This window comes from Homalodisca vitripennis, chromosome 4 (genome assembly GCF_021130785.1).
Source record: "Homalodisca vitripennis isolate AUS2020 chromosome 4, UT_GWSS_2.1, whole genome shotgun sequence".
In the NCBI taxonomy this organism is placed as follows: domain Eukaryota; kingdom Metazoa; phylum Arthropoda; class Insecta; order Hemiptera; family Cicadellidae; genus Homalodisca; species Homalodisca vitripennis.
The window spans coordinates 176,388,533-176,413,995 of NC_060210.1; the positions used below are offsets into that span (position 1 = coordinate 176,388,533).

At 37.5% G+C, this 25,463-nt stretch overlaps 1 protein-coding gene across 1 annotated transcript in view; it reads left to right on the forward strand.

The window, feature by feature from the left end:
• LOC124360705 (toll-like receptor 7) overlaps window positions 1–19,607 on the forward strand; it is a 34,226-nt gene extending 14,619 nt beyond the window's left edge. Inside the window, exon 2 of the mRNA XM_046814535.1 lies at window positions 18,357–19,607. The gene's annotated coding sequence lies outside the window, so the exon portion shown is untranslated. The remainder of the gene's footprint in view (window positions 1–18,356) is intronic.
• Window positions 19,608–25,463: the final 5,856 nt, after the last annotated feature.

Here is a 25,463-nt window from a genome sequence, read left to right on the forward strand (position 1 = left end):
TTTGGGTTTTACAAAAATATGTAATGATATGCTCCTTAATAAAGAATAACTTACAAACTTTTAAAATTGTTATAGAATTCGCCATGTTATGTGATAACTCTGATGCTAACACCTCAATATTATTCACGTGATGATCTGATCGAGTTCAAAATGTGGTTCGGAAAAGTCACGTAGCACTATTTTTGCCGCGCCTCGAATTCGGGCCTTTCTTTTTAATACATATCCTCTAATATACTGGAGGACTGTTTACTACTTGAAACCTGTCCTACAGTATGTACTAGTGGTTTTCGATAACTCAGACTGGTGTAAAAGGTAGAGCCACGAGGTTGCCATACAATCTCTCGCGTCTCTGTTTTACCGTTCAAATCTGTAACGGCAGCTATCATTTAATGCTTGTCATTTTCCATCGTAGTCAGTATCCCTGTCCGAGTGGGCAGAGGAAAAAATAGTTTGAAATTAGAATATTGTTATGAGTTTTACTCGTATCAAATTCTACGTAAGAGGTTGGTAGGCTTGATCGACCAACATGAGAGTAAGCCAGAATATCACAACCTTTAGCAGCATGTATAGGCTCTGCTAGAATTGCAATTGCAGTTAGGTTCAATGTAATTGAAGCTTTTCTCTGGTTCAATTTAATGATGATAATTATTTTGTTGTCATGCACATTTACTTTGTGCCAAATATGGCTGTATCATAGCACTGAGTTTTTAATCATCAATATTGGGATCACTATTTGGGTTTCCTAGATTGTATTATATACTCGTAGTACCACAAAAAAAAATTATGTTTAAAAATAACCGAAATAACCGCTGTGTATATTTAATAGTATTCTGAAGAATATTAGGAAATTGAATACACTAATGCTATGTACAATTGATTGTTTATAAAAATGTTTCTTAAAATAGAATAATATACGGAAGATGTGAAGGATTGAAAAAGTTTGTGCTATTGCCCCACGGCCTTTTATTACTTTTCGCGGTGCGGTCTGAGCCTAGATCGGACCGAAGACTAATATCGGTTTTTGCTGATGACTTGTGGCGGTTTGTGGGCCAAACTTTAATTAAAACGTAGCGTTCTCCGCGAACCCCTGCGATCAGTTATCGTCACATTCACCTACCGCTGCAATAATTAAGAAGCGATTAGAGGCGGTATTGCTTCCGCCTTCGTCTCGGTCGTCCCGTTACACACACACGCACACACACACATCTTCATCTATACATCATCCGTGTACAAACAGTATAACTGCACTTCTGTGTGTTATGTTTCGTAAAGTAATTACTTTACAATGTTATCTCGTACAATATATTTTTATTAACAAAGTAGTTAAAGTTGTGGACCGACATAATCTGTTATGTTGGTACTTAGGTTTTGAAACTATACACTTATATGACATCAAATGGTTAAATAATTCAATATTTGCTTTTGCTTGCTCTATAGTAGAAACGTAGTTTATTGATACACTTACAGTACTAAACACGTTAAAGATTTTCAGTTGAATTCACAAATCAATAAGAACTGTGCTAGACCAGCAACGTGACCGCTGTGGTCAGTAAATCACGGGACAAAGCCGGCCACCGGCCTCACACCGGTCGCACCGGCCGCGTCACCACGCCAAGGCCTCCCTATTATTTCATATCTGAGTCCGGAGCGAATCGTACCGGTCGAGCAATCCTTTCATAGCAAACGTACCATTAAATCAGGCTTTATGCAAGCCAGATCTCGTTATAGACCAGTCTCCGTCATAATGGCCTCTCCTCAGTTTTTTACGAGCCCCTTATCCCGTATCAGTCTTGGATTTTCTTCTATAACAATATTCCACATACTTGCAGCGAGTAAAGCGGGTTACGGTATAATGACATCGATATGTATTTTATAGCACACTATGGAAAGCTCCTTAACTGTTTTCTTCGGACGTTATTTGAGAAGATTTGCACTGAGACATAAGGTGTGCCTTTGTAAATATCTCTTTTTAATGACGATAACAAAAACAGGAGAAAATCCAAACTGATATTCTTTATAACGATATAATTTTAATTGGGTTTAATTTGATCATAGGTTAAAATCATGTCGTGAACTGCGCTTTTATCAGTTATATTCATTTCGTATGCTGCTAACAACTAGTGGCACAAGGTGGAGTGAAGCGTAAAGCACATAACAAAGTCTTAAAAATTACCACATAACATTTGCATGTGGTAATGAATTTGTTGATTATTCAATAAAATGCTGTCTGCTCGAGCATACTTATGTCCACTAAGTGATGTTTTTTTGGAACTAATAAACTGATAATAACTAAACATTTGTTTTTATGAATGTAAAAATTAAGTACGAATCCTTCTGTATGAATCAAAATGGTTGTAATTAGAGTTTGCTCTACTCCAATAACTTTCAGAAACTAAATATATAACTGTTATTTGAAAAGAAAATGATTTCTTACGGACTTGTTTAGGCACATAAGTATATTTCAGAAAACACTATTGCTTTATGTGGATTCATCTGGCGTGATCCTCATTATTGTATCTGGAGGATTGAAGAGATGGAATAACTCCTAAGAAAGGCGGATACTCTAGTCTTCAGATGGATGTTAATGTATCGATTTTACAAAATGTATACCTAGCGGAAACATTTGAAAATAGTTTCTGTATGAGAAATCTCGCCTTGGTATCAACTCCCAAGCGCGCCGCCACTATCTCTGCCTGTCTATGTAACTACAAGATCGACAAAATTAAACTGGAACAAAGATCGTGTTTGTTGTGAGAAAGGCAAATATCAGAGGAAGGGAAGGAATGCCGGGCCGCGCGGTTGTTGAATTATTTCCATATTACGCTGCGGCAAGCTTTTGTTCGGTGAAACAGATTAATATTAAGTTTCGCAGCCACAGCAATAACTATCGCCACTGCAGTTCCGCGCCTGCCGTAGTGTTCTGTGAGGTGCCGTTGCCCGTGTGGAGCCTTATTTTTCTCAGTTTAACTTTGATTTTTAAATAGAAAATAAATCATACGATACTTAAAAGGGGAGGCATTTAAAGGGGAGGACCCCTTTTGGGTATTGATTCACCCCCGAATGGTGACTCTGAAGTGTGATGACTATTGCAGCATCTGGCGACACAGCATGATACATATTTTACGCTGGAGCATAGGAGATTGGTTTTGTTTGAACTTAAAGCATTATATAATGTTTAACGCTTTCAATTTTTTTCATTTTACATTTGATCTGAAATAATATTTCTTGAGAAAAATACTCGTATATCTTTAAAGTGAGTGTTCAAGTTTAACATAAAATTATTATTGATGTATACGTGCACAATATAAATTTTATGACCCTTTAGGGGGTACGACGAATTCGACTGTCTAGCAGATAGCAAATTACGTATCTTTTAAAGTGCGTTCGTTTCGTATATTATAATAATAGTCCTATTATTTATCAGTAAGTAAATGTAATATTATTATGAATTACACCAATTGTTAAAGAGAATAAAAACAGAGGATGAAACATATGTACGAGATGAAGGAGCTAGCGGTTGTACCGTGTGTACCGTGCACCCGCAACACCTTGAAGTCTCGCGGCAAGTGATGCATATTGAAACAGGGCGAGTCAAGTGTAGCATGGCGTGGTAAGGGCGCTGCTGTGCGCGCTTGTTTGTTATGATTTATTATAGTTTGTTTGCAGATCGATCTAAGCGCGGGAAATACCCGTTTATTACGATATCGCACCGTTAGCGTGCGCGCAACCTACTTTCGATTCAATAATACTCCCTCGTTTGATGGAGCGCCTGTCAACGAGTACAGCATTAGTCCATGACAAAGGATAGTCTGTAATAGTTATTATTTTTTATACGTAAAAAATAAATAGTGCTAAATTATTCGATTTATCCTTTATTCTAGTTATTGAACTATCCACATTTCTAAATACGAAACATAAATAAAATCGTTGAAATCTAAATGATGGTCTACTTAAAATTCTTATATGCAAAAGTTTCCAAACATTATCTATAAAATATTTATGTAAGTTAGTAAAATTAGTAGATTCTTTCATTACTTTGGAGTACATTTAATAACTCGTTAATAACAGGCTTCTGTAAGTGTGAGATAGTTGAAGAACGTCTTGAAGACTGAATGTGTAAGAAAGTAACAACAACCAGAGTACGAGTATGCTAACCGATTATCAAACAAAACTTGACGTTATATGGAACTCCACTACGGATGGAAGAAATATTGTGTTTATTTGTCAACAGCTGGAGACGTTAAGTGGGCGGTAAGTCACACAAACCCTCTAATGGCGAAAGACGGCTCCACCGACCAAGAGAGAGTTTTATACCTCCCTGTAAACGGCCACTTAGTACCCTAAAGAACACATTCTGAGGAGGTCGCAGTGATATATGCCGATAGGCCTCGGCCCGACACAGAAACCGGACCGATATTATGTAATTGATGGCCGGCCTAGCTGTTGTACTCGCTTCGCCTCTCCTGAAAAAATTTAAATCCGACGGTTTTGAATAAATAGCTCTTGTATTCCCCAGAACTGTCTGGATGGGAACACTCCGATTATAAATTGATACGAGACAGCAATAACTTTGGCACGTTTCGATGTTGGGGAATCAGATTATCTTTATTGTCTTGTAGGTGATTGTTTATTTTGGATTCAGTTATCCTGTACAGTGCCGCATCTGCATAATGTTGTATAGACCTTTACAGTTTCCTCGAGGACCTAGCCCCCTACAGGACGAAGCAAACTAATCTTTTATGTCGCGAATATTTGCGTGTAGAATAAAATATCTATTTTAGTATTCTACTTATTGTTATCGTTGAATACGATAATCGTATTTGTGTTCTCACGGCTCAGTGATGGTACCGAAGATATTTACAACGCCTGTGAAAACAGCGCAACTGTTGAATGGCACTCTTTACACATTCTGACACTTTTCGTTCTTCTCACAAAGGGAAGTAGCCAGACTGAGGCTATGAGGTGTCGATTGTGAAGTTCCAGGTACTTGCTTTGTGTTCGGAACCTTCTGTAGTCTGTTCTGGCAACATTACAAGAAACTAGAGCTCCGGCGGAAATAGTTTTAGTGTGTTTTGACAAGCGTTTTAAAGTGAGATACGATGTTTTATGCCCCTCGGGACTGGAGAAAGTTGGGTTTTGGGTTCGAGTTATGACATCACATTGTAGGAGGATTGCGTCGTTGTAAATATTTCGGCACCATTCCAGTACCGTGTTTTACTGGTGACGTAAATTTAGAACCCTCGCCATTGTTCCTGCCTATTTCCGACCCTCAAAGACCTGGACTGCCGACCCCTGGCTACCTGGTCCTTTTCCACCCCCGATGTGAACATAGATAACTCCAAGGTGACGTGATGTCTTCAGATAAAAGCTTGTTTACCTCTTGTCCCTTTCCTAGAAACGACCCTTATATTAATTGGAATGTTTGCATTCTTGGGCTGTGTAGCGTTGTGGGACGGCCCATTTGGTGAAGCCTCTTTCTTTGAAAAGAACGCTTTTAATTAGTCCATGAATTCTTTGATGTCGACTCCTTTGCTAGCTGACAAATTAGCTGTACTAAATTAGACACAATTCCAGACATGAACAAGATAAAGACTGGCCGATGCAAGTTTAATAAACCGTTCAGTGCCGGCTATTTCATTACACCCACCCCCTCTCTTCTACTCTCCCGGCCAATACTTCCAACTTTAATAAGACTTTGTTTAGTAACGTAATATGATCAGGATCTGAGATTTTTCCCAAGTTTGATCAAGCGTGCTGAAAGTTTTCTACCGTAACCCAAGTAATATTTACTTTACACCCTAAAACTGAGGGAAAAATACGATGCCTATTATTAAAGTTAATTAGCCTGAACAAACAATGGAAGCCACACAGGGCCAAAGTTCATTTACAAAGTTCCTTAGAGATTTCAACGAACAACTCATTATATTTCAGCGCTACAATTTTACGAATTTACATTTAAAGTATGAATTGGACGTCCTGCATCACACTTGGCTTCCGCAAACGGATGGCCGTTTCAATTAAGCACTTTTCAGAATATGTATTTCGTATGGAATGTTGAGATGTTTCATGTTAAATAATACTTAAACACACACTCCTCTTAAAAAATGTAATACTAAGATACTTATACAATATACACTGGCACAGTTTTAAGTGAGAATTTCCTCCACCTCGGACCTCCCACAGTCGGGGAGTCGTGCTATGTGCTGCTATTGGACCATTAGAACTGATAACACACCATTAGCTGCCATCCCTGCAGATCGCATTCAAATAACGGAGGCAAATTTATTCATGCTGCCAGCGTATAGAACGATGTATATTCATTGCCCACCTAATGTATATGGAACGGTTTTAATTCTATTCGTAAGTTATAACAGCTGTGATTGTTTTAAAATCATCCCACAGTATGTTACCGCACTGCCATATTGACGGATAAACTAATATTTATCCATCATTTCATTTGTAGTATCCAAACATAACGTCGCTGACCCGGTTCAGCCGGAACCCATATTTGCGAACTCATTGTAAACAAATTTTGTCATAGCTTTTTGTTCCATTAATAAATCACACAAGAATTTTAAATTTACGCCTTTCAACGTATATAAATTTCAAAGCTCCTAATTAAAATTAACGATAGTGCTTTGTTTTAACAGTAGTTGTATTTTTTGCATGTGAATTGTATTGAGAGAAAAAAATTGTTACACCGGGATGCCTTTGAATATTTCTAAAAATATTATTTACGTAATATTGTTAGCCTATCGTGCCTTAGTCTGAATATATAAAATAAAAATAACATTTTTCTGACAGTTTATATTATTAGATTTCAACGCTAAAAACTAACTACTCTCTGACTTTTATACTAGGAAGAGCATATAAAAGAGGTTCTTAAGTTTTTATACAGTCTTGAGCTCCTTGTTAAATACTGGCACTGGCATGATCAATGTGAAAAGCTTGTTAGTTTCAGTTTCCTGTTCCACCAATGGTGATTATTCTACCACGAAATTAATAATCACAGTTTAAACAAAATTATATAGACATTTCCAATGAAAACAATTGTTTAATATATACTTTTTACTATTCAACGTGTGATGAAAACCAAACAGTAATTTGTATTGAACTTGTGCATTCTGTAGGGTTTAAGTAATATTACTATCAGACTGTACATTATTGTTTAAAATAATTGCTCCAAAATACTTTTGTATCCAATACATTTTTACCTTTTAAATTGTATTTCACATATGACCTAAGTAAAAGCAATGGACAAAATAAACTGTAAAATATATAAAAATAGGCACATATTAACGTATAGGATGGGCGAAATCAGTCACAAAGCTTCATGTAAAATATCAGAAGTCAAAATAAAACAATACGTCTTGTCATATGTATTGACCAGGTGACCACGCGAGTTCCTCTCTTCCGTTATTGTCTCAGGCGCGTTTTGTGTAGTAAAATTACAGGTCATTATTCTAAGGAAGTAATAACATTGAGCGCTGTTCACATGTTTCCATCGCTTGTCGGCTTGCCGTGTCGTGCACGTTAGTCAGGCACTAGGTAGTAGCTTTTAAACGTGCCGTTATACTTACTCCACTTACCCGTGATATATACCTTACCGAGACTAAACTTTCTCAGCTTATTTGTTATATTAAGTAGGTTGGAATATAAAGAGTCTGTAATAATTACGAAAAGAATCTAAGATCATTAACATATCAGTTATTTTACAGTTAGTATATGTGTAAAATAAAACGTCTCATTAAAGAAACATCCTTGATTTATCATGTCAAAGTTAACAATGTGATAAACTAAAGCTCTAAGTTCGGTGAATATCAAGAGCATAAACAACAGTTGTAACTGTATATTAAATACAAAGATATTTATAAACATAAATGCTTGACAATTTGATTGTATTTATAACAAGGAGTGGACTCGTTTAACTGAAAAACACTAAGTTCACAAGCTTCTTGGAGCCAACTCTTGCTGCAAGAATGTTTATGAGTCCAGGGGATAAAGAGATTCTATCGATTCCTAGGACGATTGTTCTGGGAATTTGGACAAAGCTTCTTCTCACCCAAGGCTTAGAGCCGGACATGTTATTTCTTCCTCCTAGCTTGTTAGGTCCTAAAGCCGTTTGTCCTCTTCCTTGTCCTCCTCTCCTCTCTGAGTACGGCTGCGGATTTAAGTTTTATTTCGGCCGGGTGCTTCAGTTAAATTATTGGCAGATAAGTTTTATGTTTTTGTTAATTTTTATTTCAGTAACTATTTTATTCACGTAGGTTATTAAAAACATAACATTGTTTCATACGACAAACACATAAGCGACTGCACTGTCATCGTGTATTGTCACAGAAGGTTATTTCAGAATGAACTGTGAACTGCTGAAGAGATAAGATGTAAAGTTCAGCTCCCTAGCCCAACTAGTAAAGTGTTAAGCAAGTTAGGGTATTGCGGGAAGGGGGAGTGGTGGTAACACACCTGTGTAATCGATAAATCTTGTCACATCAAACGCCCCTCTGTATAATTTACACTCGGCGCGGTGGTGTGTACAACAATAGGGTGATAACCCACGTACAGTGTCCGTGCATGCAATGGCCACATACACGTACAGTACACATACATATACACTGCCAGACTGCATACGCGCCAGATTACCCCGTTATAAGCCGCCCACTCATAACTAAACCAATTTGTATTGTTCTATAGCCGGATTAGTCCAATTAATTTTACCGCATTTGTCAACATTCCAAAAGCTATGAATTTATGAAAGTGCGGTTTTTACGCTCCCCTCGTTATGTAAATCAAAGGGTGTCTAATGATGTGACCATGGATGGGAGGGAGCTCCTCACCCTCTCGCCGCCACAGAGGGGGGTGACAGTGACATATCTGCGATCCGCCCCCCGGGCCTGCGGGACTGCACCAGTCTGCCTGCCTCTGTAACCCTTCCTATTGTCGACCTGCTGCCTCCACTGCTACGTTACTACCCCTAGTTAGGACCGGATTGTTCTTGTTGAAATATTAGTGACGTTTTGACACATCCCTCTCCGGAGACAGATTTTATGTGGTACTGTGGACTGTGCCTCTAGTGTTCGTGCCTCCGGCCACTTCGTCACTTCTACTGCAGCAACACACCAGGGCCATGCGCAAGAGTTTCATTTGCTTTAGAAGTAAAACTCCCTCATAAACTACACATTTGTTCTCTTCCCACCATGTCCGGCATATCATATCAGTAAAAAGCGATCACAAAAGAAAGATGTTTCATAAGGAAACTAGCCAGCAAGGTTTAAACATATAAATTGATTGTCTTAACTTCAGTAATTACATTGTTTGTTGACACTTTCAATGTCTAAAGCATAATACCAGAGACAATTCAAAGTAAAAATATGATGTGTTGATCGATGTAGGATATGGAATAGTGGCGCACTGGTGTAAAACAGTTGTAACGGGTACCACACTGTACTGTACAGTCAGTCTCACGCCGCGCTGTCTCGGTAGGTGTACTGCCTCTTCATTTTATGGGCGCTATTAAATTATTGATGATGATATGTTTGAAAGACTGATGCATTATGCAAGATGGGTAAAGGGCTCTCAAAATAACGTCGATGACGTCCACATTCGGATATTCAAACGAGCTCTCAAAGATGTATGTAAATAACTGGGCGAGACCGGTGCGGGCCGGGCCGCCCGTAGCCCATCGAGTCCTCTTCTGGAACCCATTCTTAATTAATTACGGTATGCCTCGCACTCAAACGATTTTTCCTACACAGAGGGTTGCCGTAAAATGCAAGTTGGCTTTTATTTTGGTGTTGTTAATATTGTCCATTATTTATTGCAGTAGTATTATTAAATAATATACACTGAAGTTTTGTATGCTGTAAAGGAACTTAATGTGATTGCTAATTGAAACATTAACCACAATTATCTAATGGCTCAGCTTGATTATAACCAGCAAATTGTTTGCTCCGTTCGATTGTAAAACGCTTCCTAAAACAGAAATAATTCGTTCACATTTGTGAACCCTGTACCTCTGTCTGTGTAATGTTTATGCATGTTAAATGTAAAAAATGCCTACAAAACAGGAGCCACAGTAGAAAGTTTGCAACAAATAACTGATCAGAATTCATTAAACTGTTAATATCGTTTGCAAGAGAGGATCTGAATAGACAGACACTAATTAAATAAGTTTAGCGAGCTGTAGCCTTTTCATAACCAATGAAGTCAAAGTCGGAGAATGGAAATTCAGCGTAATTCAGCGCAACTTTTTGAATCGTCCTGTTTACAATCGAGGTCAATTATCTGGAAGAAGCAATTAATTTCATTAGTGCATTGCATTCAGGCCGGCCGCGTTCTAACCACAGGCCTACTAACTATCGACGGCGGCCGAACACGCTTTACGTCTCCATACCATTCTCTGAACTAGATCCAGTGGTTTATATGATCATGTATATGTACCTGTAAAGAGTCGACATAGAAGTGATACCGGTATTCCCTGTGATTCGTGACAGACGGGTTCCTGGCCCTGTGATGAGCTGTAGTCAGTTTCATTGACGAGACGTATCGGGCCAAAGTATGAGACTTGAAATATAAAGCTAATGAGAAACTACAGCCCCGAGAGCTGCCGACCGGCCCACATACAGGAGAAAGGTGTTTGCCTTGAGTACACGGGACAGTGGCAGGTTGGGTTGTCGTGATCTTTCCAAGTTGTGCAAGCGGTACTACGGGAAAGTCACGGTCACCATCATAACTTATTAGAGGCAGCTCATTCTCTTTCTTATCTTTCTCAATAAAATACAGTCTACTGGAATCAAATTTTTACCCTTACAATCCCTAATAAATGTTACTATATACCATATTAAATTCCAATATTTATGTACATTGCTTGGATAGAGATTTATAAAGGAATGTCTTTTATCTAGGCCGAACGTTGCACTGAAAAGCCAACGCGGATAAGATCTTTGGAACCGAAGTGATTAATCTTGTGTTTCTTGATTCACGAACGTTTATAGCAGGACTTATCGGTTAACAGAATCTGAGCTTTCTTGGACGGTTAGAATTCAAACTGAAATTGATCGACATCAGATTGTCGTATATTAGGTTTTGTATTTCTGGGAACTAGCAGAATGCATTCCGTTCAGTTCGTCGGCCTGTTCTAGCCAAACAATAGGTCAAAAGGTTAGGCTAGAATTGATTCGTATATGGAATTTAGCTGGTTTTTTATGAACGTTATTAGTCTTATCTCGCCTTAACTATATAGTCTAGCTACATGTTAATATAAGGAAATGCGAGTAACAATTAACAATTTTTAATAAATATGAATATTCGTTAGTCTTTTTTGTATAAATGAAAATCCCAAGTATTACAATTGCAGTACCTAATCATAGTCTATAATGGTTTTATAAAAATCTAACTCTAACGTAAACCGATGTGTTAAGACTAAGCGCTGTATACGAGTTGAATAACTGGTGTGAAATCTAAATGCTAAGGACGATTGTAGGAGCCGCCGAGACAGGTGAAGTTCTCGTCTCGAAGTAATCCCTAGATCAAGGTCCTCGGAGAGAATCAATATTCATAACGTGAAGGGAAGTCCTTGGACCGGCTCGCGAGCTCGGCGCCCAGGCCCAGGCCTCCAGCCCCGCCCCCGATATGTCCCCGGGCCCGCCGTGTCAATCACCGGACTGGTCTGGGTATAATAACCCGCTGTCCACTGAAACCGTGATTATAATAGGCCGGATTACAGACCGGTAAGACTGCCAGTAGGCCTAGACCGCGCACCTCAGCGTAATCCTCCAATAGCCGAGAGCTGTGCAACTTTTCGATTGAATTACACGTTGGTATCATGAGCAACCCTCAATTTGTGGGCAATGAGAACTTACTGCCTTAGTATTATTTTCTGGATTGGATTTCTTGAGTTTTTCAAATTATTGTATTCTTTCACAGATAAATGCTTTGATAAAAATCCACATCTGCGGATTGCACAAAACTGTAAATTCTGTTAAGTTCAAAGAGACCTTCGTGTTGGATTGTTAACAGTAAATGTTTGCGTGTAAAGAAAACCGAAGCAGTGTAAAATGTCTAACATTATATACGTCCACGACAAACGTTTTAAATACGGATGTAAAAATCTTTTGACATTCTCAAGTACCAACCATTCAATCGCATTCCCAAGGAATATTCTAAATATTTTTAAGGCGGCGCGTAGTGATCAAATGCAGTGAAAGCCAAACTCTGTTGGACTTGCAGAACAATATTTTGAAAGGTAAATCATTCGGTCTTTCAACAAGAATTATTCCAGATGGGTTTCTAAGCCATGCTTTCATAAAGGATCGGCCGCATTCACGTCCATTCTTCTCTTGGGGCGGCCTTTCTATAGGATAAGATCTCTTTTATCTCGGCAAGAAGGGTTCAGTCGGAGTGGGAATGAGACGGGCAAGGGTTTACAGGAGATGTGAGTCTAACAGAATAAAGAGAGGCGGAAGTAAAGTCGTCTGCATACTCTGTGAAAAAGCCAGAGCATTTGACAAAGAGCGGAAAGAGAGAATTTCAATCATAGGATGGGCTGCATCTATACAAAGAGCCCCACATTATAATATGAGCCGAGCTTTGAGATTGAAATATGGGCCAATTTGATTACCGCTGTATACGTGCGCGCTGGGCTGTGAATTCTGAATCAAAGCTGTTGCGTTGAATTCCCCGTGATTTATTCGTTACGTACCAAACGAAGTCGTAAGTCTTGACAATGCAAGAAGCCGCCTAACTTGTAATGACGACTGTTTAATGCCCACTTCTTCTCCACCCTCTTATTTATTACGCCTTCCTTACTTAGTTTAAGAAAATATATGAGTTTTAAAATCAAGTTACATCTTGTTTTCTCCCCTTTTATCTCGGAAGACTTTAAATAACGCGTTTGTGCTGAAAGCGTGGATTTTAGTTTAAATTGTACTTTGTGCTTGCGCATGTAGCGTGTTGAAAGTTCTCGGGACTCGGAAGTGTGCCTAAAAGCATTTTCCTAGTTTTATGCGAAATCATACTTCAGGAAGAAATGTTTAATGTAAAGACACTTGTACTTTTATAACTCTGATTCTGCTTCGCAGTAGTTCGCGAGTAGTGGCACTGAAATAACCATACTCGGACATTGTATGCCCCATCAGTCGTTACGGCTGTCTGTTGTCAAGATGAACTCAATGAAATTAGACAAGTGTTAATTAAAGTCTGAATTTTGTGAAAAATGTATGAAACCACGATACAAATGAGTTGGCATTCTTCAAAGAAGTGGTGCAGCTTATGAATAAATGTATGCGGCAGCGAGCTGTGAGGCCGCGTGTATGAGTACGTCTATTCAGCGCCGCGCATTGCCGCGTTCACCCTGCACCGCCTCCCGCCACGCCTTACACGCAGTTGTCACGCAGTGCTCGTGTGAATTATCTTTTCTAAAGAGAAGTGTAAAATATTTATTTGTCTGTACAAGGTTAGAATGGAAATGCACGGGCATTGTATGATAATCCGAGCTCTCTACCAACTATTGTTTTTTTTACCATTCGTCGCTACCATCCACATTGTCTTTTATTATTTGGTTAATTCTGAATACCTACATTATTCACCCTTTAGTGCAGTGAAATTTAACCACGAGGATGGGCAAGTATTTTATCAGTTTCGGTTAATTATTCTACTCGGGTTTATAACAATGTCACTCATGCAGAATGATACTGCGGTAACACATCCGTGGTTGAATTTGTTTGTGCATAGAATTGTTTGTTTATAATATAACATAATATAGTATAATAATATCTAAATATTCAAAACTAATCAATCTATTAGTAGACTTCTATGTATAGAAAATCTATCCAACAACTCCAATACGTACTAAAATAACCACAAACTAGCGATTGAGCGTGGTTGGAGATAATGAATCTGTGTTTTTTTATTTTAAATTAATTTACTACGTAACTCAAAAAGACGTATGAAATCCATTAATGAAACTGGGACGGAAAGTTATTGTTAAGATATTTAAAGTCAGACGAATTTCTGAACACTAACACTTTTGGGTAACGGTTGAGACGTCGCGCGCCATCTGGTCGGGAAATCTGTGTTCCGAAGTGTTTGGATCGTAGTCGAGTCACATTGTCATATTATTACGAATGTAACGTAATTATTAATGTAGTTAGTTTCAATAACGGGCTTATTACAAAATATATTATACACATTTATTAACATTATTATGTCGTATTTTTATTGTATTGACCTGCATGGAAGAAACATCTGTTCAAATATGCTTGGAAAGATTGATTATTAATTCTAAACAAGAATTGCAAATCTAGGGTCTCGAAAAATGACACTACGATAGCCACCACACCACGGCAACTCGCGGACTACACGATTGTAGCAGAAGCCGGACCTGGACAAGCGAACACTACGGTCCGGTAGCCACCACACCACGGCAACTCGCGGACTACACGATTGTAACAGAAGCCGGACCTGGACAAGCGAACACTACGGTCCGGTAGCCACCACACCACGGCAACTCGCGGACTACACGATTGTAACAGAAGCCGGACCTGGACAAGCGAACACTACGGTCCGGTAGCCACCACACCACGGCAACTCGCGGACTACACGATTGTAACAGAAGCCGGACCTGGACAAGCGAACACTACGGTCCGGTAGCCACCACACCACGGCAACTCGCGGACGATGCGTGTCGGGGAGGAGCGGCTACTGTTGAATCGACAACGGTTCCTTTGAACGTAAGCAAGTGGTATTATTAATAGGCCGCTACCCGTACGCTGATTGCGTGTATTAATTGATAGAGGAGACGACTCCTGTAATAGAACTGCTGGCAATCACGGTAATAACCGACTGGTCCTCGTTCTTTATTTTCTAATGCAGAAGACAGGTCAAACTGGATTTTGAATGATTATATATCAAGTGTTTTCGATAACGTGTTATTATACCCTGTGCAAGCATGTCATGCCTCTTCCTAACCCGGTAATTTAGACCTCTTGTCTCCTCCATTGCAATTGTTGTCTAATTTCCCTAATTACGAAATAATTTTAATATATTACTTATAATTTCGGCAATTACAATATAAAATCAGCAACGAACTTTGAATAATAATGCTTTTAGCAGATTTAAATAGTAGCTAACATTAATAGCTTCGCGCGTACTCTTCATAATGTGAACAATTAGTAAACAATTTCCCTGAATCATTTGTTTAGATGGACGAAAAGTCTTTATTTCTTAATGTTGATATGTCAGAGTGTTAGAAACTATCGTGTTTTACTTAATTGTGATTAAAACAAAATAAGGCAGTTTTGTGGGAATAGTATCAATATGTTTTCAAGCTTTTAGGAGAATATAAAACTGTGTAAATAACACTTACAGGCACTCATCACTGTTATTTAATAACTAAAACTAAAAACTCAAGAGGCGCTGTGACAAATTTTTCAAAGCATGATATTATTTCTTAGGATCCTAATATTTAACTCTAATCAAAATGTTATTTCTTTAACAAGATTTGTGTACAGTTATGATTTTTAATTCAACTAATTATGAAACGGGAAGTATTGAGAATTACTTATGTCCTAGACTGGTACACTGGTATGATTCATTTTGTAGGTCACACAGCAGAGAGTCATTAGACCAGCGCGATCCGATCTGAGCGTGACAGTCTCTCCGCGACTTGCCGTGTGGTGGGGGGGGGGGGGCAGAGGTCCATCGGTGGCCATTTTCAGAAATCCATTAAAGGAACATTTTTGGCCGCACACCGCCAGGCTGTCAGGTTAATCGGCCCCAGAACGAAATTGATACGATAATTTATCACGAGCCCAGTCGCGGCCTAATTATTTTACACGCCGGCATATTTCCCTGCAAGCGTTGCGAATTCGATTAATTGACAGACCGTCGCAAGCAAGCAAGGTAGCCTGTAGCCGATCGCGTCCTGTAGCGTCGCGTCGCAAGCAAGGTAGGCTGCAGCACATCGCGTCCTGTAGCGTCGCGTCGCAAGCAAGGTAGGCTGTAGCAGATCGCGTCCTGTAGCGTCGCAAGCAAGCAAGGTAGGCTGTAGCAGATCGCGTCCTGTAGCGTCGCGTCGCAAGCAAGGTAGGCTGCAGCACATCGCGTCCTGTAGCGTTGCGTCGCAAGCACGGTAGGCTGTAGCAGATCGCGTCCTGTAGCGTCGCGTCGCAAGCAAGGTAGGCTGTAGCAGATCGCGTCCTGTAGCGTCGCGTCGCAAGCAAGGTAGGCTGTAGCAGATCGCGTCCTGTAGCGTCGCGTCGCATGCAAGGTAGGCTGTAGCAGATCGCGTCCTGTAGCGTCGCGTCGCAAGCAAGGTAGGCTTCAGCACATCGCGTCCTGTAGCGTCGCGTCGCAAGCAAGGTAGGCTGTAGCAGATCGCGTCCTGTAGCGTCGCAAGCAAGCAAGGTAGGCTGTAGCAGATCGCGTCCTGTAGCGTCGCGTCGCAAGCAAGGTAGGCTGCAGCACATCGCGTCCTGTAGCGTTGCGTCGCAAGAACGGTAGGCTGTAGCAGATCGCGTCCTGTAGCGTCGCGTCGCAAGCAAGGTAGGCTGCAGCACATCGCGTCCTGTAGCGTCGCGTCGCAAGCAAGGTAGGCTGTAGCAGATCGCGTCCTGTAGCGTTGCGTCGCAAGCACGGTAGGCTGTAGCAGATCGCGTCCTGTAGCGTCGCGTCGCAAGCAAGGTAGGCTGCAGCACATCGCGTCCTGTAGCGTTGCGTCGCAAGCACGGTAGGCTGTAGCAGATCGCAGCGTCGTTTTGTTGCCAATTTATGAACTACTGACGCTAAGCTTCCAACTGGTTTCCCTACCGAAATACCGCAAAGGGATACAATTGTTTGTTGGAGTTATCGCAGGCTTAAACACCTATTCCACGATTCTTATTTTACTTCCTCACATGTTGCCATAGTTGAGCAACTTGGTATGAAGTGAAGAATAAAAATGATTTTGTTATCCATAATATGGTTCTGTCATTCATAATATAGTAAGTAAATCATGTCAAGAAAAAAATGTAGCTTTTACCATGAAAAATTAAAGAGCTCAATAGTTATTTTATTTCTATAAAAAGTGATAGTGAAAGAAACGTTGGTGAGCTCGTTAGCGAAGTATCCCCGTGCCGAATGTACGGCGGAACGAAGGGCAGAAATGCGATCCACCGTAAATGTAACGACAGTAATGAAATGGACGATAAAACGTCGATTAAAAATCATTACCTAAGTGATCGAAACGGCTTTCAAAACGTCGTAAATGTTTGACGGAAGTACGATTGCCTGTTGGCTTGTTTTATGAGTTTCGCCCTTTCTATTGCGTAATACTGCATTGCAATTAACTTAGATTAACTTATAGGGGAATTTGCGCTTTAAAACTATTACTCTTGCTATAAATAAGTGATAATATTTTACGCAGAGTCCGTTCATTTAATCTTTTATGGTAGTATTTATAGATCCCGGTTCGTACCATGGGCTATCCTAAAACATAAATCGCAGTGTTAGACGCCGATGTGCATTAACTCCACCTACTAATATTACAAAAGAGTCAAAGCTGATTATGTAATTTAAAATTTCTCAAGAATTTTTAACATTGATCACTAGGTCTAGTTCATTGTTGACCAGGGTTAGGATGATCACTGGTTTCTGAATGAAGCGAGTAATATTACGAAGATCTTAAATTAAGCAGGGTTAGGATGATCACTGGCTTCTTAATGAAGCGAGTCATATTACGAAGGTCTTAAATCAAGCAGGATTAGGATGATCACTGGTTTCTTAATGAAGCTAGTAATATTACGAAGGTCTTAAATCAAGCAGGATTAGGATGATCACTGGTTTCTTAATGAAGCTAGTAATATTACGAAGGTCTTAAATTAAGCAGGGTTAGGATGATCACTGGTTTCTTAATGAAGCGAGTAATATTACGAAGGTCTTAAATTAAGCAGGGTTATGATGATCACTGGTGTCTGAATGAAGCTAGTAATATTACGAAGGTCTTAAATTAAGCAGGGTTATGATGATCACTGGTTTCTGAATGAAACTAGTAATATTACGAAGGTCTTAAATTAAGCAGGGTTATGATAATCACTGGTTTCTGAATCAAGCGAGTAATGTTATGAAGCTCTTACATTAAGCAGCGTTAGGTTGGTCACTGCTTACTGACGCAAGCGATTAATATTATGAAGGTCTTACAGTAAGCAGTGTTACGTTGATTGTGAGTTTATTTATATTAATTTAACTGTAGCACTTCAAAGAAGTTTAATACTTTTTCTGAATGTAAAAATTGTATGGATATTTAAAGTATGTGTAGTTCACATAAGAGTTTGATTCTTTAATAGCGGGGCAAATTCTGACCTTTATGTTTCCTGTTTCAGATGGCCAGGGTTAGTGCCGCCTTCTCGCCAGGCCACGGTCGCACCAGTCGTTCTTCTGTGTTAGTCAACGATTCGTATGTTAGGCTTCCTCGTTGGATATTAAATTATTTATTATATATTTTGTTCGTCCTATCTATTTGTAGTTATTGTAATAAAGTCATAGTGATATAAATGGGACTTATATTCTAATTTATCTTGATATTTATGCGTGGTTTATATATTTATTATTGTTTACTATGTATGTTTCTTTCAATTTTTGTGTAATGTTCCTCAATTTTATGTATGTGTGGGTTAATCATGCATTTGTACGTTCATGTGTGCTAATTCGTAAAGTTACAATACTATATACCTACAGATGATCGTTACGTCAACATCTTGTTGTTCACATTGAATTGTTTCATTTTTATAGTTATTTATTTATAAGTAATATTTACTATGTTGTTTGAAACAATAATTTTGGTGCTTGAATTTCATTGTTAATGTGAGAATGTCAATACTAAAACTTAGATTATATGGTTTATTTTGTGCATTGATACATAAATATTACTTTCGTAAAGTTGCGTTCCTACATGGAACATTTTCAAATATTGGTTTGCATTTATGGTTGAAAATGAAGTATAAACGTACTGTAATTATATTATAAAAGTATAATGTGAGAATTGTTTGTTTTTATTTTAAGAGATTTATAAAGACTATTAATTATTCTAAGTAGTAACATTTGATTTTAATATTTTTAATAGTTATCAGGCAGCATAACATTAAATAAAACAGTTTATTATTTGCGTTGATAAAATTCAGTAATTAATTAGCACTAAACCGTTGTAAATGCAAACAGTTATACGATTAGAACTACTTTCTGTGTTAATCGATTATGTTAGTGTTGTTACAAGGTTCGTGTAACAATAACAAGGCTATGCAAGTATTATTGTGATACAGACGTGTTGCTAGTGTGCCTGTTGCTAGTAGGTGGCTAGATGGAGCACACTTATCTCTCAAAATGAAATATTGTGATTTTGCAAGGATAGTTTTTGTAATATTATATACGACTGATAGCTTTTGTCGAAGGATACTTGACGCTTCTTACATAACTATTTTTACATGTAATTTATATATTATTATTGTAAGTGTACGCTGTAGGCCTAGGTTCGTTGTACCATAATGTATATACTCGTGTAACAAATTTTGTACAAATGTAAACTAGTTCCTGTACAGTCTAGGAAAATAATAACCAGTCACCATACCATTCTGAAACTGTTATTTTATTTTCTAACCTAAGCAATCCTGCTTTTATTTCTTCTATAAATTACAGCTATTCACTAAATAGCGTGGTTGACGAGCGATAGCGCAATGTATGAGCCTAAATAGAATTAAATAAAAATGTATCAATCGCTTTTCTCTCTTTATTTCCTGAAAGCCGACTTTACTTGCGACTATCTTGAATTTCGTCCCATAAGAAGAATGCTAAACTTAAAAACTTGTTTGATTTATTTTTAAATGAGAACTTAAATTTGAACTAAGCAACGTATGGGAATAAAGACGATATTAAAAGATTGATACAAAGCACAGACAGTTTGAGAAGGAAGAAAGTCTGGAATTACCTGATTATTTCCAAACTAAGATGTATTGAAACTCCTTGTGAACATAAGAAATACAAGTTGTTCTTGAGCAACAGTTAGAATCTCGCTAAAACAAAACCCACTCTTAAGAAAAAGTGAAGCTGTTACGTTAAAAGTTGTTTTGCAACGCTTGTCCTGAACCGCAAACAAGATGCGTTGTTTATTATGCAAATCGCCACCTGTAACCCGATAGTGTAGTTCCTCTAGTACCGTCCTGGCCCGCTTCCCTCCGCCACTGTGCCGCCACGCCGAGCCGCGCCTGCCGGTCCTTGCGTGGGAGCCGAGGCCGCCTTTCTAGACCCACCCTTCCTAAAAGGGTCACGCTTTTTGCTTCGGAACCCATTTAAGTCTTTAACCAGATCTAGCCGCTAATAAAATTTCAATCTTTTGCCCATTTGTCAACGTCTTTTTTATTGCGGCGGTCGTTAGAAGACTATTTGAATGAAACATAATTCATTGGCGAAGCGTTTTAAATATGTGGTTGCAGCTATAAATCTAGCAAATGTCATATAGGTACTTGTTAAGCACACATTTGTTCTTGGGTTGATTGACATCACATTCTCCTATCAACTGGTTTCCTAATAGTAAACACCTTCTCTCCTAAAATTGAATTTTTTAAATGGACACTTGAAAACATTATTGTTTTGCATTTAGTGGAATTTGACTTTGGGTGATTTGAACCAAGCAACATTTGATATATAACAATGTCGGCACTGAAATATTAGCACTGTAGTGTAACTGAGACTACATCCAAATTGCATTAAGTATAGTGTTTGATTTTGATACACTTGGAGACTTAAAATGAATTATACTCTAATTAGCCATCAAGTTTCAGTTGGGAACCTAATATAAAAATAGTATGTCAACAAAGTTTTCTTGTCTATATAAAACAGAGCTAAACTGCTGGTATAAACAAAGTAGCGCTAGACTACTGGTGTATACAAAGTGCTTTAGACTGCTGGTATAAACAAAGTAGTAATAGACTACTGGTGTATACAAAATGCTTTAGACTGCTGGTGTATACAAAGTGCTTTAGACTGCTGGTATAAACAAAGTAGCGCTAGACTACTGGTATATACAAAGTGCTCTAGACTGCTGGTATAAACAAAGTAGCGCTAGTCTACTGGTGTTTACAAAGTGCTCTAGACTGCTGGTGTATACAAAGTAGCAATAGACTACTGGTGTATACAAAATGCTTGACTTCCGGTATAAACAAAGTAGCGATAGACTACTGGTATATACAAAGTGCTCTAGACTGCTGGTATAAACAAAGTAGCGCTAGTCTACTGGTGTTTACAAAGTGCTCTAGACTGCTGGTGTATACAAAGTAGCAATAGACTACTGGTGTATACAAAACTGACTTGTATGTAGCGATAGACTACTGGTATATACAAAGTAGCAGACTACTGGTGTATACAAAAGCTGATGCTTTAGATTTCCGGTATAAACAAAGTAGCGCTAGACTACTGGTGTATACAAAGTGCTTTAGACTGCTGGTATAAACAAAGTAGCAATAGACTACTGGTATATACAAAGTGCTCTAGACTGCTGGTGTATACAAAGTGGTCTAGATTGCTGGTATAAATAAAGTAGCGCTAGGCTACTGATGTATACAAAGTGCTCTAGACTGCTGGTATAAACAAATTAGTGATGGCCTACTGGTGTATACAAAATGCTGTAGACTGCTGGTACAAACAAAGTAGTGCTAGAATACATTTGTATACAAACTGCTTTAGACTGCTGGTGCGAAGAAAGTTAATCTACGAAGAAGGAGTGTAAGAGTCAAAGTCAAATAATTTATTGTTCATAGACAAACCATTGTATAGAACGTAGTCGTAGCATAAATAAAGATGTACAAATTAATTCATCACAAAGTTAGAATTTAAAGGACTATTGTAGTCTATGAAAGAGCTAAGGGGTATAATAAGTAAACCAAGCTAGGACAAGTCTTCTAAATACTCTTTTATTGATTATTAATTTACGGCACAAAAACCTTTAAAAATGTTTCAAAATGAAGTTGCACTTTCGCAGTCTCTCTTATTGTTTCGTGTAGGCTGTTGAACGATTTGGATCCATGGTACTGAATTGATTTTTTAAATATGCTGGTCCGGAAAACAGGTATGACCAGATTACTCTTGTGCCTAGTTTCAAATTTGTGGCTATGATTTGGAAAATTGGAAAGTGAACAAACATACTGAATATATGAAAATAGAAGGTAGAGTCAACAGACAGTTTTCAGGGAAAACATCTCGACAGCTCACGACATCCCAACCCACAGATGATTCGAATTGGCCGCTTCTGTAATTTAAACACTCTCTAAAGTGAAGACTTAGCAGTGGTTTCCCAGGAGATAATGTCGTAGCTTAATAGAGAATAAAAGTAGCCGAAGCAACATTTTTTTGTGAAGGAAGTAAGAATAAGTAACTTAAAGAAATAGACAGCGTTTGGAACACAGCACGTTTGTGTAATGGTTCCAATTTAAATTTTAATCTATATGAAGTCCCAAGAAACTGATATTTGACTTCATCAAGGAAATGATAGTCGGGATAGTGGCATCAGCATCATCAAACTGGATCCTTAGACGAAAGTGCAATATTTTTGTTATATCTGTATTCTTAACCAAGCAATTTTTTGCAACCAAATGCTAAGTATATTTAGATATGTATATCAGGTTATTCAGCCAGGTATTGAATACCTAAGGTTATTCAGGTAAGAGGGACCAATATTACTCTGGAATTACAAGTCTCTGTAATGCTCCAAAACTGAGCTATTAACAAGTAACTTACAAATATGTTAGAACATTGGGAGACAGAAAAACTTCTACCGCTTTATATTAGATCTTATAAATTATCACTCGATGAACTAAATTAAATAAATTAATTTATTTCCCATACTAAAATACATATAGAGATAATAAATTGAATGTGTGAGCAGTAAAACTGACTACTGTATCCAGTATCGTGGACAGTTATGGAGAGTAAACCAACAATAATTACGAAGAAACAAGGCACATTCAGAGTCTAGCATTAGTTTAAAAACTCAATAACGCTTTAACTACAACATATGAGGTTTACTGTTACTGAAACATAGGTGAAAAACATGTCTTTAATTGAAAATTAAATACTATAAATAACTAAATAAACATTTTTTTAGTAATAACCTTAACATAAATGATTTATAAAAACTAACTGTACGGGTCCAACACACCAAAGCATGTTTTTGAATCGTTGTCTTTGTTTATTTTAGCTTTTAATATCTTTTTAATGATGACAGATTTCTGGGTACCCTTTACACAAATCAGATCGTGTAGCCACAAATATGATATACTCCTTAGCGGATAGTAACAACATTCAAGAAATAATTTCATATTTTCCTAGCATGTAATTTGTGTTATTTATAAGTTATATTTTATATAAATACGTTCTAAAGGTTATGGATACATGGATCTGTAATCATTTCTATTTGTTGTAGACACAAAGTCATGACAGCGGCCGCATAAGCTCAACAACTTTACATTTATCACGATCAACTAGATTGATCACGATCCTTATGCAATGCCAATAAACAGTATATGAATCCATAGATGCACGAATAAAAAAATACGTAATAAATAATAATAATCACTAAGGACGAGGCAACATTATATGAACAACATATTATGTGCGTTTGTATTTTTTACCAACGGGTCATTATACAATTTATATCTTAATAAAGAATATGTAACGAAACTTATATACTGACAGAAATGATCCAATTGCCTGCAATAAATATAAATCTTCAAGAAAAACATTTTTATATTAATATTAATTAATACACACTAATAATATAATTAATTTAATGTATTCCATTTCTGTTACTAAATAAATAAAATGATATCTTTTCAGATGATAAATGAATATCTGTATAATTTGCGGTTACTTATAGACACATAACTTGTACTCTGTTTAGCAGGACGCAGAGTCATATTGGAATAAAATTGGGTGAAAGAAGAGAGACGGTATAATTAAAAATAAAAATATAGTTTCTTAGTCATAGTAGTCGGCTACATTTTTACAGTATTACAGTAGCATACATAGTAAGACAATAGTATGCAGTGTAGGCCTACACAAGCTTTGGAGTAACAACTAAAATAGTTAACTAAAATAAATTATCATGCTAAAAACTATAAGAACATCATTTAAACATATATTAAGAACTTTTACATTAAAATGAGACATAATTCACTACCTATGGTTCTGTGAATAATGAGTAAATTTAACTGAATTCTTCAGGAGTTATTCTATTAGGAAATGTTTTTTGAATTGTAAAGTGGCCACCCACTCAGTACGGTAACCAGCCTCTTCAAGTTGAGGCAGCTTCTGTTCTTGCGATGGAAATGTGAATTGCGTGTTCTCTTTATTTGCGCTCAGTGACTGCGTTTTTAATTTTATCTGTATGTAACTAATTTTGACGTAACATATGGATACAGCTTAGAATATAAACCATAATATAGTATATAATACAGTTAGCCGTATGAATACTACATATTTTTCCTTGGATTCCATGTTTATTTTTAAGACGTAAGTATTACATCATCATTATATAATACTCAATTAATTGTTCTGATGGTTCACAAGTTTCAGTTAATGAATTTACAAAGTACGTGTTTATTATATTTTGATCTCTATAATAAGCTAGTATAATACAACTTTAACTTAGTGATTAATACTGTAAATGGTAAATAAGATATCGTTATTAGGAAAGTTAAATGTAGTTTTTGTCACCAGTACCTGTTGTTATGAGGATTAGATTAAGCGTTCCGGCTTGATTAAACTATGGAAATATTAGAAGAGTATCACTCTTACTTTATTGTTAATATATAAAACACTTGTACACTTTTAAGAATTTTATAAAAGAAATCTAAATACTAAAAATGAATTTGCATAAGTAAATTGTAATATATGCTGTATACGATGTTAGTTTAGATTTGATGATAAAGGTTTCTAGCTGTTTCGCTTACACCAATCCACACTCCACAGGCTTAATCATGACATGGCCTCATTGCCGTTTGTTATTGACCCTTTATTAAACAAGCGTTATTACGACCAATTGATTGAACTTTGATTGACATCATGGCCTCAAAACAATGTACAATGAATTTGAGGTGTTTGATTGTACGCTGGCCTAAAATTCAATCTATTTGACAGAGTCGTCTGAAAAATGCCGGGATGCCTGAGATACGGGACTTTCTTGCAACAGTTACAGGCTGAAAACTCCCCATTCGGTGAATGTCAACTTACACCTAAATATTACTAGACATACTATAAGTATACATTTTAGAATAACTAAAACGTATTTCTATTATTTACTTGCTGCCATCAAAATTAAATGTGATTTTCAATATTGTTAAATGTTTAAAGATTAATTGTATTCGGATTTTGTCTAAGATTAATTTAGATTCGATTAATAGTTATCAAACTTACAAATTTGACCACTCCATATATTCAAAGTG